This window comes from Bos taurus, chromosome X (assembly GCF_002263795.3).
Source record: "Bos taurus isolate L1 Dominette 01449 registration number 42190680 breed Hereford chromosome X, ARS-UCD2.0, whole genome shotgun sequence".
Classification (NCBI taxonomy): domain Eukaryota; kingdom Metazoa; phylum Chordata; class Mammalia; order Artiodactyla; family Bovidae; genus Bos; species Bos taurus.
In genome coordinates this window covers 82,450,784-82,465,873 of record NC_037357.1, presented here as the reverse complement: position 1 = coordinate 82,465,873, position 15,090 = coordinate 82,450,784, and the positions used below count along the sequence as shown (strand labels likewise).

The following is a 15,090-nucleotide window of genomic DNA, read 5'->3' as shown; positions in this document are numbered from 1 at the left end:
CTGATTCTGTGTAACCCCATATACGGCAGACCACCAGGCTCCACCATCCCTGGGATTCTCCAGGCAAGAACACTGGAGTCAGTTGCCATTTTGGAATAGAATTTTATTCTACCATTGTGTGAAAACTGTATAAATCTTAATTATGTTGAATTGGCTCATGGTGCTTTTCAGGTCTTCTATATCCTTCTACTCCTCTGTATATTTATTCTATTAATGTTAAGAGTTTGATATTGAAACTCCAACTAAAAATCTTAATTTATCTACTGAAAAAATAATTGTAATATATAGTGGAACTATATGTAACTTTGTTCTGTATTTTCTAAGTTTTCTGTAAAGGTGTTATCATAATTTCATAATTCAAAAAAGAAAGAGATAACAAAACAAAAAGATTAGAAGACCAACCACCTGAGATGAGATTAAAGGAGCACAAGCTCTGGTCCCATCCTAATCTTGTCAGAGACCTTATCCTTGAACCATTGTTATAAAGTGAAAGTGAAGTCACTCAGTCACTCAGTCAACTCTTTGCTACCCCATGGACTGTAGCCTACCTGGCTCCTCCCTCCATGGGATTCTCCAGGCAAGAGTACTGGAGTGGGTTGCCATTTCCTTCTCTAGGGGATCTTCCCGACCCAGGGATTGAACCTGGGTCTCCTGCATTTCAGGCAGATGCTTTAACCTCTGAGCCACCAGGGAAGCCCATGTTATAACACCCTTGTTATAAAACCCTTTATCAAATCCTTTGGGGTTGTGACAGGCAGTTTTTTTGAGGCAGGAACCTGCTGTGTCCCCCTTTGCCTGGCAAAATAATAAAGCCATTCTTTTCTACTTCACCCAAAAACTCTGTCTCCAATATTAGATTCAAAACAGTATACAGAGAAGCTGAGCTTTTGCTAACATTACCATTCCTGTGTAGACAGCTTTGGTTTCTCCCACTGGTGTTATACTGGTGTTATGTTATCCATAATTTACTTTAAATACTTACACATAGCCAGTGAAATGTCCTGAATTTCACCAATGTCATCAATTGCAATGACATCATTATTGTATTGTGTACTACTAAGAAAGAAAAAAGTTTCATTGTCAACTCATTATGTTTTTGAAGACATTTTAAATAGAAAATAAATTCAACAATGAATGCAATTTAACTAAAATGACTACAACATGAGCAGCAATGACCATGTTCATGCATATAGAAGTTATGACAATTACATAAAAATTGCTACCTGACAACAGTGATTTTAAGAAGCCATTGTTTCTAAGAGGCACCCAGAATTCATGTTACAATCTGAAAAAGATAAGGGCTCCTAAGAATGGAAGGAATTTGATATATGTATTTGTTAGTTTTTCTGCACACTCTAGGACAGGTGCATAACAGAAGCAGAAGAGATGAAGAGGTGGCAAACATACACAGAACTATACAAAAAAGGTCTTAATGACCCAGATAACCACGATGGTGTGATCGCTCACCTAGAGCCAGACATCCTTGGGTATGAAGTCAAGTGGGCCTTAGGAAGCATTGCTATGAACAAAGCTAGTGGAGGTGATGGAATTCCAGTAGAGCTATTTCAAATCCTAAAAGATGAAGCTGTTGAAGTGCTGCTCTCAATATGCCAGCAAATTTGGAAAACTCAGCAGTAGCCACAGGACTGGAAAAGGTAAGTTTGCATTGCAATCCAAAGAAGGGAAATGCCACAAGATGTTCAAACTACCATACAGTTGTGCTCATTTCACATGCTAGCAAGGTAATTCATTTCAATAGTATGTGAATCAAGAAATTTTAGACATGTGAGCTGGATTTAGAAAAGGCAGAGGAACCAGAGATCATATTGCCAACATCCACTAGATCATAGAAAAAGCAAAAGAATTCCAGAAAAATGTCTACCTCTGCTTCATTGACTATTCTAAATCCTTTGATTGTGTGGATCTCAACAAACTGTGGAAAACTCTTAAAGAGATGGGAATACAAGACTACCTTACCTGCCCCCTGAGAAATCTATATGTGGGTCAAGAAGCAACTGTTGGAACCAGACAGGGAACAAAGGACTGGTTCAAATTTGGGAAAGGAGTATGTCAAGGCTGTATATTGTCACCTTGCTTATTTAACTTCTATGCAGAATACGTCATGCAAAATACTGGGCTGGATGAGACACAAGCTGGAATTAAGATTGCCAGGAGAAATATCAACGTCAGATATGCAGATGATACCACTCTGTGGCAGAAAATGAAGAGGAACTAAATAGCTTCTTGATTAGGATGAAAGAGGAGACTGAAAAAGCTGGCTTAAAACTCAACATTCAAAAACTAAGATCATGGCATCTGGTCCCATCACTTCATGGCAAATAGAAGGGGAAAAAATGGAAATAGTGACAGACTTTATTGTTGTGGGCTCCAAAATCAACTGTGGATGGTGACTATAGCCAAGAAATTAAAAGACACTTGCTCCTTGTAAGTAAAGCTATGACAAACCTAGATAGCATTTTAAAAAGTAGAGATATCACTTTGCCCACAAAGGTCCATATAGTCAAACTATGGTTTTTCCAGGAGTCATGTATGGAGGTGACAGCTGGATCATAAAGAAGGCTGAGTGCTGAAGAACTGATGTTTTCAAACTGTGGTCCTGGAGAGAAGACTCTTGCGAGTCCCTTGGACTGCAAGGTGATCAAACCAGTCAACCGCAAAGGAAATCAACCCTGAATAGTTCATTGGAAGAACTGATGCTGAAGCTAAACATCCACTACTTTGGCCATTTGATGCAAAGAACCAACTCATTTTAAAAGATCCTGATGCTAAGAAAGATTGAGGGCAGGAGGAGAAAGGGGCAACAGAGGATGAGATGATTGAATGGCATCATTGACTCAATGGATACAAGTTTGAGCAAACTCCGGGAGACAGAGGACAGGGAAGCCTGCTGAAGACTCTTTGGGTCACAAAGAGTCAAACACAACTTAGCCACTGGACAACTAAGACAAGCAAGTTATGACTGCAGTATTCTAATTTTAAATGCATACTTACGTACTCTAGGACTGAATAATCAGCATTTAAAAGACTCTGATTAGAAGCCAGAGGGGCTGGCTACTATAAGCTTCAGCTAACTTCATCTCCAATCAATACCAGTGGCTTTGTCAATTAGCATGATTGGTGGCAAACTAACCTTTCATTGCTTAGATGTGTCAAGATATATGGATTATTGATTGGCTAGAAGTATTGTATAGACATTCCCAAGCTTGTATTGATAGGTTAGAAGAATAGAGATCAATCTAAACATCAGTAAGGTGGATCAACTAATACATATCTTCAGATGTGATGCAGCATAAGGTACACAAAAATCACCTATGATGTGTTCTGTCCTCAAATAACTAACTTGAATCTATCTAGCCTTAAAATACAACCTCTACTTTATGAGAAATAAAGAAAATGGGGGAATAAGCTGAAAAATATAACGAAGAAAGTAAACAAAACTAGTAAGTAAGACTATACTGAACAAATAAGCTTTGGGTCAGCTAAGGAAATGCTAATATGGTCTGGAAAGGTAGAAACTGTTGAACTGAAAAAAGGTGGAATTGCTGAAAAGTTTGGTGCTATTGAACAGCATAAACTCAATTTAGTAAAAAACTCAAATGTATTTCTGTGAAGTGTGTGCATATACATAAACACACACACTCACAGAAAGATCCAGAAGAAAATGCACTAACAGATTAACAATAGTGATTTTTGAATGCTGTTAACAGAAGGTTTTTATTTTTATTGATTTTTTTTGTTTTTTATATTTTCTAATCTCTACAATGCAATGGTATTGCTTCAGAAATAACAGAAGTGTTATTACAAAAAATAAGAAGATTTTAATAAGCCTGACAACTCACACCCTTTAGAATGGTAGCCCAAGCCTAGGACTGCAAAGGGGTCTTCCATTTGGGCATTAGATTATGGGATTTAATTGCCTGACCCCAATTGCAGTGCTGTAATATTATCTGCTTCAAGTTAAAGTTTAATGCATGATGCTGTCACAGTATCTGAAAAGAAAGATAGCTGAGACTTCACTGAGTTTACAGAACAGATTTTACAACTGTTTTGCATTTGCTTCCAGATAAATATCTGCATGAGTGGCAGAATTAGGCCTGAGGCTTGCTTCCATTGTATTATAATATGCCACTGGTAGTAAGATTGTGGGGGAGGTAACCTGTAGAGTTCTACATCTGATTAATGGAAGTGATAGATAACAACCAGAAAGAATGGAATAATTAGAAATCTCAAATTGGTTGAGGTCAGTTTGTGTTTGCCTGTTATTAGCCTGGAAAACAGGACTGCGGTGGGAATAAACAACAAAGGCATGTTATAATTATCATATAGATTATGAAAGCCATGGCAGAATAATACGGTAAATTTTGAAAGCACATGGATTTTCTTCTTCTGTGTAAATGTTGCTGTTGGAACTAAGCCTATTTTTATTTGAATTTTCCCTGTAAATTTTGGTTATAAAGACAAAACCTTGAAAGAATGCTATTATGAACACTCATACTGTCTATACCTAAATTCAGGAATTGATTTTTTTCATACATTTGCATTCTTTGTTCTGTATATTTTTCCCTGAGTCCTTTAAAAGTAAATGGCTTCAGCCTTGACTATCTTACCACTCATCTCCAAATAATAAGCATGTGGTCCTACAAATACCTTTAATATGTTTACATCAAGGAAAATTTATGATAATTTCATATCACCCAATATCTGATACCTATTCAAGTTTTCTCAAATGTCATGAAACAATTATTTTTAGTTGAAAGTTTCAAATCTAGATCAAAAGTTCATATGCTGCATTTGTTTATGCTTCTTTAGCCTCTTAATATAGAACAGTTCTAGGCTCAGTCGCTTAAGTCATTTTCGACTCTTTGCAACCCAATGGACTGCAGCCCACCAGGCTCCTCAGTCCATGGAATTCTCCAGGAAAGAATACTAGAGTGGGTTGTCAATCCCTCCTCCAGGGGATCTTCCTGACCTAAAGATCGAACCCAAGTCTCCCGCACTGGAGGCAGATTCTTTACTGCTGAGCTACCAGGGAAGCCCATATAGAATACTACCACTACCTTTTCCCCTCAGAACATTGACTAAAAAATAAATTCCAAGACAGTTGTCTTAAAGAGTGTCAAACATTCTGCATTTTTCTATACCCTGTATTTCCTGTAGTTTAGAGGCTAAATTTGAGTGGGGTTAAACATTCTTGGCAAAAATATTTGTTTATGTTGTATACTTCTTATCATATCCCATCAGAAGGTCAGTTTGTATTATTATCAGTGATGCTAAATTTGATCAATTAATTAAGGCAGTGTTTACCAGATAACTTCATTGTAAAGATACAGTTTTCCATTTGTAATTAGTAAGTAATCTATGGATAATACTTTGAAACTTTATGCATATATTGTTCCTGAAAAATCTTTTACCTTGATCCATGCCTGAAATAGGGCACTGAGGTTGCAAACTAGTAGTTTTTCTTTTAAAGTGAAGTGAAGTGAAGTCTCTCAGTCGTGTCCAACTCTTTGCGACCCCGTGGACTGTAGCCCACGAGGCTGCTCCGTCCATGGGATTCTCCAGGCAAGAATACTGGAGTGGGTTGCCATTTCCTTCTCCAGGGGATCTTCCCAACCCAAGGATAGGACCCAGGTCTCCCACATTGCAGGCAAATAAAGTATAGTTGATTTACAATATTAGTTTCAGGAGTACAAGACAGTGATTCAATATCTTTATAGATTATACTCCATTCAAAGTTATAAAATATTGGCTATATTTCCTGTGCTATAGAATATATCCTTGTAGCTTATTTATTTTATACACACTACTTTGTATAGTGTTTCCCAGGTGGTGCTACTGGTAAAGAACCTGCCTGCCAATGCAGGAGACATGAGAGGCAGGTTCGATCCCTGGATCAGGAAGATCCCCTGGAGGAGGGCATGGCAACCCATTCCAGTATTCTTGTCTGGAAAATTCCCATGGACAGAGGACTCTGGGGGACTACAGTCCATAGGGTCACACAGAGTTGCACAGGACTGAAGTGACTTAGCAAGCACACACTTTGTACTTTAGTCCCCTACCACTATCTTACCCTTCCCCCTTTCCATCTACCCACTGGTAACCACTAGTTTGTTTCCTATATCTGTGACTCTGTTGTGGCTTTGTTATGTACATCCATTTAATTTTTTTAGATTCCACATATAAATGATAACAAGCAGTATTTGTCATTCTCTATCTGACTTATTTCACTTAGCATAATACCCTCCAAGTCTATACATGTTGTTGCAGATGACAAAATTTAATTCCTCTTGTGGCTTAGTTGTATTCCATTGTACATATATATACCTTGGCTGCTTTATCAATTCATCTATTGATGGATACTTAGGTTGCTTCCACATCTTGGCATTTGTAATTGACATGGTTATGAACACTGGAGAAGACTTTTAAGAGTTTCTTGGACAGCAAGGTGATCAAAGCAGTGAATCCTAATAAAATCAACCCTGAATATTCATTGGAAGGACTGATGCTGAAGCTGAAGCTCCAATACTTTGGCGACCAGATGGGAAGAGGTGGTGCATTGGAAAACACCCTATGTTCAGAAAGATTGAGGGCAAGAGGAGAAGGGGGTGACAGAGGATGAGATGGTTGGATGGCAACACTGATTCAATGGACATGAGTTTGAGCAAACTCCAGGAGATGGTGAAGGACAGGGAAGCCTGGCATGCTGCAGTTTATGAGGTCACAAAGACTCAGACATGACTTAGCAACAGAACAACAACAAGCCCATGTTCACTGCAGCACTATTTACAATAACTAGGACATGGAAGCAACCTAGATGTTCATCGATTGATGAATGGATAAAGAAGGTGTGGTACATATATACAACGTCATGTTACTCAGCTATAAAAAGGAATGGATGTGAGTCGGTGCTAATGAGGTAGATGAACCTAAAACCTATAATACAGAGTGAAGTAAGTCAGAAAGAGAAAAACAAATATTGTATATTAACACATATATATGGAATATAGAAAGATTGTAATGATGAACCTATTTGCAGCACAGCAATGGAGATGCAGACATAGAGAACAGACTTATGGACACGGTGGGGTGGTAGAAAGGAGAGGGTGGGATGAATGGAGAAAGTACATGGAAATATACACTGCCATATGTAAAAGAGATAGCCACTGGGAATTTGCTGTATGACTCAGGGAACTCAAACCAGGGCTCTGTAACCACATAGAGAGATGGGATGGGGCGGGAGGAAGTCTCAAGAGGGAGGGGACATATGTATACCTATAGTTAATCCATGTTGATGTATGGCAGAAAGCAACACAATATTGTAGTTATCCTTCAATCCAAAAAATAAAGAAAGAAAGAAAAAAAAGCATCCCTTAGATCCAGGATGTTACTACTTATCCTTATGATACACTGTGGAACTTAGGGGAGAAAGTTACAAATCATGTAGGAACTGGAGCATCCATATGGAATTCCTTTTTATTAATTCTCCTCAAAAATAATTAGTGACATCAAGCAACATTCATATCCAAAGTCTCATTTATTTTTTCGATAAAAGCTGTATTTTTATTTTTAAATTCTGCCAAATGCTACCTTCTCTGTATGAAAAGTGTAGTAGGTTAAAATGTGTCACATTTTACTTATTCAAAACATATTATAAAATTAATACTTTTCTGAGCTATCAATTAAAATTTATTTTCCTCTTACTCACCCTTACACCCTTGCTTTTCCAGTGAGTATCTATTACTTAAATACTGCATGACACTTTGTGCTTACCTTTCTCAACATAAAAAAAAGTTGCTGTTGCCTATGTTTTTTTCCACCAAACTTTAAACTTTTTGTTTTGTATTGGGTATATTTCCATATAAATTGTGAAATTATTTGTTCTAGTTCTCGGAAAAATACAATTAGTGCTTGATAGGGATTGCATTGAATCTATACATTGCTTAGCGTAGTATACCCATTTTCACTATATTGATTCTTCGAATCCATGAACATGGTATATTTCTCCATCCATTTGTGTCCTCTTTGAATTCTTTCATCAGTGTTTTATAGTTTTCTATATATAGGTCTTTTGTTTCTTTAGCTCGATTTATTCCTAAGTATTTTATTCTTTTCGTTGCAATGGTGAATGGAATTATTTCCTTAATTTCTCTTTCTGTTTTCTCATTATTAGTGTATAGGAATACAAGGGATTTCTGTGTGTTAATTTTATATCCTGCAACTTTACTATATTCATTGATTAGCTCTAGTAATTTTCTGGTGGAGTCTTAAGGGTTTTCTATGTAGAGGATTATGTCATCTGCAAACAGTGAGAGTTTTACTTCTTCTTTTCCAATCTGGATTCCTTTTATTTCTTTTTCTGCTCTGATTGCTGTGGCCAAAACTTCAAAAACTATGTTGAATTGTAGTGGTGAGAGTGGGCATCCTTGTCTTGTTCCTGACTTTAGGGGAAATGCTTTCAATTTTTCACCATTGAGGATAATGTTTGCTGTGGCTTTATCATATATGGCTTTTATTATGTTGAAGTATGTTCCTTCCATGCTTGCTTTCTGGAGGGTTTTTGTCATTAATGGATGTTGAATTTTATCAAAAGCTTTTTCTGCATCTATTGAGATAATCATATAGTTTTTATCTTTCAATTTGTTAATGTGGTGTATCACATTGATTGATTTGAAGATATTAAAGAATCCTTGCATCCCTGGAATAAAGCTCAGTTGGTCATGATGTATGATCTTTTTCATATGTTGTTGGCTCCTGTTAGCTAGAATTTTGTTAAGGAGTTTTGCATCTATGTTCACCAGTGATATTGGCCTGTAGTTTTCTTTTTTTGTGGCATCTTTGTCTGGTTTTGGTATTAGGGTGATGGTGGCCTCATAGAATGAGTTTGGAAGTTTACCTTCCTCTGCAATTTTCTGGAAGAGTTTGAGTAGGAGAGGTATTAGCTCTTCACTAAATTTTTGGTAGAATTCAGCTGTGAAGCCATCTGGTCCTGGGCTTTTGTTTGCTGGAAGATTTCTGATTACAGTTTCGATTTCTGTGCTTATGATGGGTCTGTTAAGATCTTCTATTTTCTCCTGGTTCAGTTTTGGAAAATTATACTTTTCTAAGAATTTGTCCATTTCTTCAAAATTGTCCATTTTATTGGCATATGGTTCCTGATAGTAGGCTCTTATGATTTTGTATTTCTGTGTTGTCTGTTGTGATTTCTCCATTTTCATTTCTAATTTTGTTGATTTTATTTTTCTCCCTTTGTTTCTTAATGAGTCTGGCTAATGGTTTATCAATTTTATTTAACTTCTCAAAGAACCAGCTTTTGGCTTTGTTGATTTTTGCTATGGTCTCTTTTTTTCTTTTGCATTTATTTCTGCCCTAATTTTTAATATTTCTTTCCTTCTACTAACCCTTTATAGCTGATTAACAATGTTGTGGCAGTTTCAGGTGAACAGCAAATGGACTCAGCCATACATATACTTGTATTCATTCTCTCCCACACCCCACTCCCCTGCCATCCAGGCTGGCACATAACATTGAGCAGAGTTCCATGTGCTATCAATAGGTCTTTGTTGGTTATCCAGTTTAAATATAGCAATGTGTATATGATGTTCCCAAAGTCCCTAATTCTCCCTTCCCCCCAGGCAACCATAAATTCATTTTCTAAGTCTGTAAGTCTCTTTCTGTTTTGTAAGTTAAGTTCATTTGTATCATTTCTTTTTAGATTCCACATATAATAGATGCCATATGATATTTCTCCTTCTCTGTTTAACTTACTCTGCATGACACTCTCTAGGTTCATCCATGTTACTGCAAATGGCATTCCTTCATTCTTTTGATGGCTGAGTAATATTCCATTGTATATATGTACCACTTCTTTATCCATTCGTTTGTTGATGGACATTTACCTTGCTTCCATGTCTTGGCTATTGTAAGCAGTGCTAAGATGAACATTGGGTTGAATGTATCCTTTCAGATCATGTTTTATTTTTCCCAGATATATGCCCAGGAGTGGGACTGCAGGGTCATATGATAGCTCTATTTTTTAGTTCTTTAAGGAACCTCCATACTATTCTCCATAGAGACTGTACCAATTTACATTCCTACTAAGAGTGTAGGAGGGTTCCCTTCTCTCAACACTCTCTTCAACGTTTGTTTTTTGTGGACTTTTTGATGATAGTTATTTTGATTGCAGTAAGGTGATATCTCTTTATAATATTGATTTGTATTTCTCTGATATTGAATATCTTTTCATATGCCTATTGGTCATCTGTACACCCTCTTTGGAGAAATGTCTATTCAGGTCTTCTGCTCATTTTTTGAGTGGGTTGTTTGTTCTGATGCAATTAAGCCTCATAAGCTGTTTGCAAGTTTTGGAGACTAATTTCTTATCGGTCACATCATTTGCAAGTATTTTCTCCCAATACGTGGGTTGTCTTTTCGTTTTGTTTACTGTTTCCTTTGCTGTGCAAAAGCTTTTAAGTAGGCCTCACATATTTTTGATTTTATTTCCATTATTCTAGGAGAGGGAATAAAAAAGATATTGCTGTGATTTATGTCAGACAGTGTTCTGCCAATGCTTTCCATTAGGAGTTTTATAGTGTCTAGTCACACATTTAGGTCTTTAAATCCATTTTAAGTTTATTTATGTGTATGAAGTAAAGGAATGATCTAAAATATTCTTTCACACGTGGCTATCCAGTTTTCCGAGCACCACTTGTTGAAAAGCTTCTTTCCAACGTTGGGTAGTCTTGTCTCCTTTGTAACAGATTAATTTACCATCAGTGCATGGGCGAGTCTGTTTTTTTTTTTTTTTAATTAATTTTTCTTGGAGTATAGTTGCTTTACAATGTTGTGTTAGTTTCTGCTATGATGCAAAGTGTACCAGACGTACATATAAATATCTCTACGTTTTTGGAGATATTCTTCACATTTAGATCACCATGGATCATTGGGTAGACTACCCTTTGCAATATAGTAGGTTGCAATATATATATATATATATATATATATATATATATATATATATCAGTCAGTCAATTCAGTCGCTCAGTAGGGTCCGACTCTTTGAGACGCAGAGAGTCTGACTCTTTGAATCGCAGCACGCCAAGCCTCCGTGTCCATCATCATCTCCTGGAGTTCACTCAAACTCACGTCCATGGAGTCAGTGATGCCATCCAGCCATCTCATCCTCTGTCATCCCCTTTTTCTCCTGCCCTCAAGCCCTCCGAGTATTAGAGTCTTTTCCATTGACTCAAATCTTCGCATTAAGTGGCCAGACTAGTGGAGTTTCAGCTTTAGCACCATTCCTTCCAAAGAATACCCAGGGCTGATCTCCTGCAGAATGGACTGGTTGGATCTCCTTGCAGGCCAAGGGACTCTCAAGAGTCTTCTCCAACACCACAGTTCAAAAGCATCAATTTTTCAGCACTCAGCTTTCTTCACAGTCCAACTCTCACATCCATACATGACCACTGGAAAAACCAGACCTTTGACTAGACGGACATTTGTTGGCAAAGTAATGTCTCTGCTTTTGAATATGCCATCTAGGTTGGTCATAACTTTCCTTCCAAGGAGTAAGCGTCTTTTAATTTCAAGGCTGCAGTCACCATCTGCAGTGATTTTGGAGCCCCCAAAAATAAAGTCTGACACGGTTTCCACTGTTTCCCCATCTATTTCCCATGAAATGATGGGGCCAGATGCCATGATCTTAGTTTTCTGAATGTTGAGCTTGAACCCAACTTTTTCACTCTCCTCTTTCACTCTCATCAGGAGGCTTTTTAGTTCCTCTTCACTTTCTGCCATAAGGATGGTGTCATCTGCATATCTGATGTTATTGATATTTCTCCCGGCAATCTTGATTCCAGCTTGTGCTTTTTCCAGCCCAGAGTTTCTCATGATGTACTCTGCATAGAAGTTAAATAAGCAGGGTGACAATACACAGCCTTGACATACTCCTTTTCTTATTTGGAACCAGTCTGTTGTTCCATGTCCAGTTCTAACTGTTGCGTCCTGACCTGCATACAGATTTCTCAAGAGGCAGGTCAGCTGGTCTGGTATTCCCATCTCTTTCAGAATTTTCCATGGTTTATTGTGATCCACAAAATCAAAGGCTTTGGCATAGACAATAAAGCAGAAATAGATGTTTTTCTGGAACTCTCTTGCTCTTTCAATGATCCAGCAGATGTTGGCAATTTGATCTCTGGTTCCTCTGCCTTTTCTAAAACCAGCTTGAACATCTGGAAGTTCATGGTTCACATATTGCTGAAGCCTGGCTTGGAGAATTTTGAGCATTACTAGTGTGTGAGATGAGTGCAATTGTGTGGTAGTTTGAGCATTTTTTGGCAATGCCTTTCTTTGGGATTGGAATGAAGACTGACCTTTTTCAGTCCTGTGGCCACTGCTGAGTTTTCCAAATTTGCTGGCATATTGAGTGCAGCACTTTCATAGCATCATCTTTCAGGATTTGAAATAGCTCAACTGGAATTCCATCACCTCCACTAGCTTTGTTCATAGTGATGCTTTCTAAGACCCACTTGACTTCACATTCCAGGATGTCTGGCTCTAGGTCAGTGATCACACCATCGTGGCTATCTGGGTTGTAAAGATCTTTTTTGTACAGTTCTTCTGTGTATTCTTGCCACCTCTTCTTAATATCTTCTGCTTCTGTTAGGTCCATACCATTTCCGTCGTTTATCGAGCCCATCTTTGCATGAAATGTTCCCTTGGTATCTCTAATTTTCTTGAAGAGATCTCTAGTCTTTCTGTTGTTTTCCTCTATTTCTTTGTATTGATTGCTGAGGAAGGCTTTCTTATCTCTTCTTGCTATTCTTTGGAACTCTGCATTCAGATGGTGATAGCTTTTCTTTTTGCCTTTGCTTTTCTCTTCTCTTCTTTTCACAGCTATTTGTAAGGCCTCCCCAGACAGCCATTTTGCTTTTTTGCATTTCTTTTCCATGGGGATGGTCTTGATCCCTGTTTCCTGTATAATGTCACAAACCACCATCCACAGTTCATCAGGCACTCTGTCTATCAGATCTAGGCCCTTAAATCTATTTCTCACTTCCACTGTATAATCATAAGGGATTTGATTTAGGTCATACCTGAATGGTCTAGTGGTTTTCCCTACTTACTTCAATTTAAGTCTGAATTTGGCAATAAGGAGCTCATGATCTGAGCCACAGTCAGCTCCTGGTCTTGTTTTTGTTGACTGTATAGAGCTTCTCCATCTTTGGCTGCAAAGAATATAATCAATCTGATTTTGGTGTTGACCATCTGGTGATGTCCATGTATAGAATCTTCTCTTGTGTTGTTGGAAGATGGTGTTTGCTATGACCAGTGCGTTTCTTGGCAAAATTCTATTAGCCTTTGCCCTGTTGCATTCTGTATTCCAAGGCCCAATTTGCCTGTTACTCCAGGTGTTTCTTGACTTCCTACTTTTGCATTCCAGTCCTCTATAATGAAAAGGACATCTTTTTTCGCATTAGTTCTGGGCTCTTGTAGGTCTTCATATAAATCCCAACCTCCCAATCCCCACTAATGATAGTCATTCTGACATGTTTATGAGGTGATATCTGAATGCGATTTTATTTGCTTTCTTTGATTATTATTAGTGTTGAGCATCTTTTCATGAGCCTGGTGATCATCGTATATCATCTTTTGAAAAATGTTATTCCTTTTTCTGTTTTTTAATCAGGTTGTTCACTTTTTTGATATTTAGTTGCATGAGTTGATTATATATTTTAGATATTAACCTCTTATTAGTCTTATCATATACTAATATTTTCTACAATTCAATAGAATTTCTTTTCATTTCATTGATGGTTTCCTTTGCTGTTCGAAAGCTTTTACATTTAATTAGGTCCCAGTTTTCTTTTGCTTTTGTTTACTTTGCCTTAGGAAACAGATCTAAAAAAAATTGCTAAAATTTATGTCAAAGAATGGCTTATCTATGTTTCCCTCTAAGACTTATAGTATCAGGCCTTATATTTAGATCTTTAATCCATTTTGAGCTTATTTTTGTGTAGAGTGTTGTTGCTGCTCAGTCCCTCAGTCATGACCAACTTTGTGTGAACTCCTGGACTGTAGCATGCCAGGCCTCCTTGTCCATCATCAACTCCCAGAGTTTGTTCAAACTCATGTCCATTGAGTTGGTGATGCCATCCAACCATCTCATCCTCTGTCACCCCCTTCTCTTCCTGCTTTCAACCTTTCCCAGCATCAGTGCATTTTCCAATGAGTCAGCTCTTCCCATCAGGTAGTCAAACTTTTGGAGCTTCAGTTTCAGCATCAGTCCTTCCAATGAATATTCAGGGTTGATTTCTTTAGGACTGACTGCTTTGATCACCTTGCAGTCCAAGGGACTCTCAAGAGTCTTCTCCAACACAGTACAAAAGCTTCACAGTACAAAAGCATCAATTATTTGGTGTTTGGCCGTCTTTGTGGTCCAATTCACACATCTGTACATGGCTACTGGAAAAACCATAGCTTTGACTAGACGGACCTTTGTCGGCAAAGTAATGTCTCTGCTTTTCAATATACTCTCTAGGTTTGTCATAGCTTTTCTTCCAAGGAGAAAGTGTCTTTTCATTTCCTGGCTGCAATCACCATCTGCAGTGACTTTGGAGCCCAAGAAAATGAAGTCTGTCACTGTTTCCATTTTTTCCCCATTTATTTGTCTTGAAGTGATGGGACTGGATGCCATGATCTTGGTTTTTTGAGTGTTGAGTTTTAAGCCAGCTTTTCACTCTCCTCTTTCACCTTCATCCAGATGCTCTTTAGTTCCTCTTCACTTTCTGCAATTAAAGTGGTATCATCTGCATATCTGAGGTTATTGATATTTCTCCTGGCAATCTTGATTCCAGCTTGTGATTCTTCCAGCCCTGCATTTCACATGATGCAATTTGGAAAATGAAGGAGACCCAGGTTTGATGCCTGGGTGGGGAAGATCCCCTGGATGAGGGCCCAACAACTTACTCCAGTATTCTTGCCTAGAGAATCTCATGGAGAGAGGAGCCTGACAGGCAATAGTCCATAGGGTCACAAAGATTTGGACAAGACTAAAGCTACTGACCACACACT

The 15,090-nt window shown here is 37.9% G+C and overlaps 1 protein-coding gene and 1 non-coding gene across 6 annotated transcripts in view; both read right to left on the bottom strand.

Moving 5' to 3' along the window:
- OPHN1 (oligophrenin 1) overlaps positions 1–15,090 on the bottom strand; it is a 627,113-nt gene that overhangs the window by 140,536 nt on the left and 471,487 nt on the right. The window lies entirely within an intron of this gene.
- On the bottom strand, positions 622–693 carry TRNAF-GAA (transfer RNA phenylalanine (anticodon GAA)). Its single transcript has one exon. It is a non-coding gene; the product is annotated as a tRNA-Phe (tRNA).